Source organism: Micromys minutus, assembly GCF_963924665.1.
Source record: "Micromys minutus genome assembly, chromosome: 1".
Classification (NCBI taxonomy): Eukaryota; Metazoa; Chordata; class Mammalia; order Rodentia; family Muridae; genus Micromys; species Micromys minutus.
This window is the reverse complement of record NC_137969.1, coordinates 34,044,211-34,050,210: the sequence shown is the minus strand read 5'-3', so window position 1 is coordinate 34,050,210 and position 6,000 is coordinate 34,044,211. Positions and strand designations below refer to the sequence as shown.

General features: G+C 36.6%; 1 pseudogene across 1 annotated transcript in view; it reads right to left on the bottom strand.

Annotated features, from left to right (window-relative positions):
• Nucleotides 1-2,199: 2,199 nt before the first annotated feature.
• LOC308423736 (high mobility group protein B1-like) overlaps nt 2,200-6,000 on the bottom strand; it is an 89,612-nt pseudogene continuing 85,811 nt past the window's right edge. The window contains exons 3-4 of the transcript in view: nt 3,230-3,829; nt 2,200-2,304 (exon numbers count right to left, since the gene is read on the bottom strand). The product of the transcript in view is annotated as a high mobility group protein B1-like (transcript). The remainder of the gene's footprint in view (nt 2,305-3,229; nt 3,830-6,000) is intronic.

The following is a 6,000-nucleotide window of genomic DNA, read 5'->3' as shown; positions in this document are numbered from 1 at the left end:
GGTATATTCTATAGGGCTTCTTGTTTCTTTTTTCTTTTTTTTAAGTGAACAACTTTATTTTAAAAACAGAGATGAATGTACAGATTTTAAAAGAATTTTTGCATAAGAATATATGAATACATTTTTGTTAGTATTTGAATTTTTTAAAGATTTGATAGTATGCATTAAAATCTTACTAGTTACAATGAGCACAAAGTACATGTAAAACAAGATGAAACCTGGGAATAGTCAATGTTATCTTGGTGTGTAAAGATTAAGCATAATGATTTTTCCTTTTTTTTTTTCTTATTTCCCTTTTTTATCTTGAACTTCATATAGTCTGTGAGTTGTTCTTTCTAAGACTTTTAACATGAAGGGGTGTTGATTTGTGTCAAATGCTTTCTCAGCATCTAGTGAGATGACCATGTGTTTTTTTTTTTTCTTTGAGTTGGTTTATATGGTGGATTAAATTGATGGATCTCCATATATAAAACCATCCCTGCATCCCAGGGATAAAGCCTACTTGATCATGGTGAATGATCATTTTGATGTGTTCTTGGATTTGGATTGCCATGATTATGTTGAGTATGTTTGCATCAATGTTCATAAGTGAGATTGGTCTGAAGTTCTCTTTCATTGTAGGGTCTTTGTGTGGTTTAGGATCAAGGGTTATTCTGGCCTCAAAAAATATGTTAGGTAGTGTTCCATCTGACTCTATTTTGTGGAATAGTTTGGAGAGAATTGGTATTAGGTCGTCAATAAATATCTGATAGCATTCTGCATTGAACCCATCTGGACCTGAGGTTTTTTTGGTTGGGAGGCTTTAGATCAATGCTTCTATTTCTTTAGCTGTTATGAGATAATTTAGATGGTTTACTTGGTCCTGGTTTAACTTTAGTATTTGGTATCTGTCTAGGAATTCATCCATTTCCTCCAGATTTTCCAGCTTTCTTGAGTATCGACTTTTGTAGTAAGATCTGAAGATTTCTTTAATTTCCTCAGTTTTAGTTTTTATGTCTCCACTTTCATTTCTGATTTTGTTAATTTGGATACTTTCTTTTCCCTCTAGTTAGTCTGGCTAAGGGTTTATCAATCTTGTTAATTTTCTCAAAGTAACAGCATTTGGTTTTGTTGATTCTTTAAATGGTTCTTTTTGTGTCTATTTGGTCAATTTCTACTCTGAGTTTGATTATTTCTTACCTTCTACTCCTCTTAGGTGTATCTGTTTCCTTTTGTTTTAGAGCTTTCAAATGTGCTCTCAAGTTGCTAGTGTATGCTCTCTCCAGTTTGTTTTTGGAAGCACTGAGAGCTCTGAGTTTTCCTCTCAGTGCTGCTTTCATTACATCCCATAGGTTTGGGTGTATTGTGTATTTTCATTTTCATTAAATTCTAGAAAATCCTTAATTTCTTTCTTTATTTCTTTTTTGATCATGCTATCATTTAATAGAGCATTGTTTAGTTTCCATGTGTATATGGGCTTTTTGTCGTCTTTGTTGTAATTAAAGACCAGCCTTAGACAATGATGATCTGATAGGCTGCATGGAAGTATTTCAATCTTCTTACATGTTTTGAGGCTTGTTTTGTGACTGATTATATAGTCAGTTTTGAAGTAGGTGCCATGAGGCGCTGAGAAGAAGGTGTGCTCTTTTGTTTTAGGATGATAAGTTCTGTAGATTTCTATTAATTCCAATTGCTTCATAACCAGTGCTAGTTTCATTGCATCCTTGTTCAGTTTCTCTTTCCATAATATGTCCATTGATGAGAGTGGGGTGTTGAAGTCTCCCACTATTATTGTGTGGGGTGAAATGTATTTTTTGAGCTTTAGTAGGGTTTCTTTTATGAATATGGGTGCTCTTGCATTTGGAGCATATATGTTAAATATTGAGAGTTCCTCCTGACAGTTTTTTCCTGTAATGAGTAAAAGATGTCATTACTTATCTTTTATGATATCTTTTGGTTGAAAATCTACTTTATTCAATAATACAATGGCTACTCCATCTTGTTTCTTGGGATTGTTTGCTTGGAAGGTTTTTTCCCAACCTTTTACTCTGAGATAGTGTCTGTCTTTGTCTCTGAGATGAGTTTCCTGTATGCAGCAAAAGGCTGGATTCTGTTTATGTACCCAGTCTGATAGCCTATGTCTTTTTATTGGGGAATTGAGTCCATTTATGTTAAGAGATATTAAGGAAGAGTGGTTGCTGTTTCCTCCTATTTTTGCTTTTAGGGACTGGGGACAACAAAGAGCACGAAGTCTTCTATTTTAAGCTCACACTTTTGGGGATACATTCTCAGGTCTTCTTTAGTAGGGGAAACTGCAAAATATAACTGCCATTACACAGTAATGGCAGTTAGAGGAGACTCCACATGTAAGGAGAACATACTTCTCTATTAGTCCTTTAATGACAGGCTTTCAGATTGCTGGATTCTAATCATCCCACAGTGTGACAAAACTGACCATTACTTGCTATGCCAAGTAGGTTATATAATCTCTTAGCCAACTGATCACGGTTTTGGAGAATTCAACTATGGATGGCAATGTTACCCCGACTACAATATGCAGGGTGTGTAGACAAAAGATTTTTTCCAGCTAACTGTATGAAAAGATATGCACTGTAATAATCCATGTGACCCAAAATGGGCAAAAGCAAAAGACTAGCTTCCCCTGGAGAAGAAAACTTTCAGACCTATGAAAAGGACAATACTAATAAAAAAAATTGTATTTACTTAGAAGCATTCAGAATGTCAACAAAACAGCCGCATTTTTTTTTTTTTTTTTTGCAATTACAGAGTGGAATTTAGTTAACAGAACAATTATCTTTTTATATGCTGCATCAGAGACAACTGAAGTTGAAAAAAAAAAAAAAAACAACCAAAATAAAACCAAAAGAAAAAAAAGGAAAAAAAACAAAACAAACAAACAAACAAACAAAAAAAAAAACCAAACTACTGTCCCCATATATAACTAATTTGTTCTGTGCACCAACAAGAACCTGCTTTAAATTTCCATGACAATTTACAACCCCCAGACTGTACCAGACAAGGTTAGTGGCTATTGAAAATACCACCAGGACAGGGCTATCTAAAGACACATTCGGTAGTGTGTTAACCATACAAAAAAAAAACACTGTACAGTTTAAAAACAAATCTTACACAGCCTTACATTTCAGTTTTTTTTCTTTAAAAGGAGTGAGTTGTGTACAGAGGGGTTAAATGCTTTATAGACAAGAAAAAAAAAAAACTGTGCTTGAACCAACTTATTTATCATCATCTTCTTCTTCTTCATCTTCGTCTTCCTCTTCTTTCTCCTCTTCCTTATCCTCTTCATCCTTCTCATCATCTTCTTCTTCCTTCTTTTACTTGCTCTTTTCAGCCTTGACTACCCCCTTTTTCGTTGCATCAGGTTTTCCTTTAGCTCTGTAGGCAGCAACATCCTTCTCGTACTTCTCCTTCAGCCTGGCGGCCTTCTTCTCATAGGGCTGCTTGTCATCCGCGCGTGGCAGTGTTGTTCCACATCTCCCCTAGTTTCTTTGCGACATCACCAATGGATAAGCCAGGATGCTCACCTTTGATTTTTGGGTGGTACTCAGAACAGAACAAGAAGAAGGCCGAAGGAGGTCTCTTGGGTACATTGGAGTCCTTGAACTTCTTTTTGGTCTCCCCTTTTGGGGATGTAGGTTTTCATTTCTCTTTCATAACGAGCCAGCCTCTACCATATCTTCAAATGTCCCCCTTTCTTTAGCAGACATGGTCTTCCACCTCTCTGAGCACTTCTTGAAGAACTCTGAGAAGTTGACAGAATTATCCGGATGCTTCGTCTTGTGCTCCTCCGGCAGGTTTGCACAAAGAATGCCTATGAGGACATCTTGCTTCTTGGCTTCTTAGGATCTCCTTTGCCCATGTTTAGTTGATTTTCCTCCGCAAGGCAGAGTCGCCCAGTGCCTGTCCGACTCTCGCTTGCCCCGGCGCTGTCTCTGTGGAGCTCAGTGTACTGCAATGGCTGTGAGAGCAGGAGCCAGACGCAGCCTCCTCACTCTCTCCGCTCTGTAACTGACTCCTGAACTCTTTTTCAGGTTTTCTACCTCCAGGGTTGTCTCTTTTAGTGTTTTCTTTATTGTTTCCATTTCCATTTTAAATTCCTTCTTCAATTCCTTCATCTCTTTGGTTCTCTTTTCCCCTACTTCTGTGATTTCTTTGAGTGTTTTTTGTGTTTCCTCTTTAAAACCTTCTGTTTCTTTATGCAACCTTCTGTTTCTTTATGCTTTTCCTCCTGTTCTTGTTTAAAGATCTCCATCATCATCTTGAGGTATAATTTCAGGTCGGAGTCTTCTTTTTCTGGAGTTTTTTGTATTCTGCTGTATGCTGTGATGGAACAGCTGGTTTCTTTTGTTGCCTGGTCGTCTTTGTTTCTATTTCCTAAGTTCTTTCGCTTTCCTCTTACCATCTTGTTATCTGTGGTTATACTTGGTCTTCTTGTCAGTAATTGTTTCCTGTCTCTCCCGTGTAACTGCCCTGTGTCCCTGGATCTCCGCTGTTTTTAGGTGGCAAATGGCTTGAGTGTTTGGTCTGCACGCAAGGGCCTTCCCTGTGTACCTGAGTTTCTATGGCAGAGTTCTTGCTCCCCTGGTCCAACTGGAGGGCTGCACCTATGGCGTGAAAGGCCTAGCCCTCTCTGCGCCCCAGCTACTTACAGTGCAGTCTCACTAGGCCTGTGTCTGTGAATCTCTGCTATTCCCGGAGGCAAATAGACTCTCCTCCATGTTTTTGACTTGGAACTTTTGTCTTTCATTTATGCCTCTAACAAAATTTTTGGTGTTTTGATGGTGTCCCACAGTTCCTATGTTATTTTATTTTATTTTATTTTTAAAACATTTTTTTGACTATTTCCAGGTCGCATCTTGTTTTACATGTACTTTATGCTCATTGTTACTGGTAGGACCTTTATCACACTATCAAACCTTTAAAAAAAAAAGTACTGACAAAAATGTATTGTATAATTTTATGCTAAAAATGCTTAAAATCTGTACATTTATCTTTGTTTTTTAAAATAAAGTTGTTAAAAACATTTTTATATTCCTTATTTTTTAATATCAATCTTTTATTTTTATCTTCAAGTCATGAGAGTTGATCTTTTATTTGATTAATTTTATTCATAAGGCTTTACTCTGAATTTTCTAGTTCAGTTACTGGGTTCCACAATTTCATCTTCATTTCAGCTTCATTCTTCTCAATGTTTCTATCCCTTACTGAATTTCTTTCATGATTCCCATCAGCCTTACATTTGTGTGAGCCATTCAGGCATTCATTCTTCTTAAGCTTTTTCTCCTTAATTTCACTGAGCTTTTTCCTTCTTTCTTCTTTAAACTCCTTGGATTATTTTATCACATTTTTTAAAAATATTATTCTTTTAAATTCTGGATCCTGTAGTTCTTCTAGGTAATCCTCATTGACAAACATTCCATGTTGTTTGGTCTTTATGATGAGATATGGCCATGTGTACTTCTTTTGTTTTTTCTAAATCTGATTTAGGAAGAAAACGTTATGACATATGATAAGAGGTTTAGGTGGATTGGCCCTGCAGTTTGAAATGTCTTCAGTGGAATAAAGTTAAGAGGATAGGCAGATTGGACTAGTTTACAGGATTCATCTCTTGGTGTAAACCTAGACTATGGAGCTACCTCTGGCAGAGTGGAAAGATTAGATGCTAACTGCAGGTTGGAGGCTATGTATTGAGAGTGATGTCAGATATGTGGGCATACTAGATTAGGGCACTGAATGTAAGACCCCAAATAATTTCTGTACATAAGATAGAGTATGTATATACCAAGTGTTAGAGAGATTCAACAGGATATATCCCAGAAAAGAATAATGGAAAATCTCTGGAACAATTGCCTGATAGAATGATAAAAAGGCACCATTACATTGCCAGCCAAATGACAATAGTGTGAGTACACAGAGAAACGCACTTTGTATGCTGTGAATCAGTATCTGGTATATACCACTACTTCTGTCACAGCCTGATGA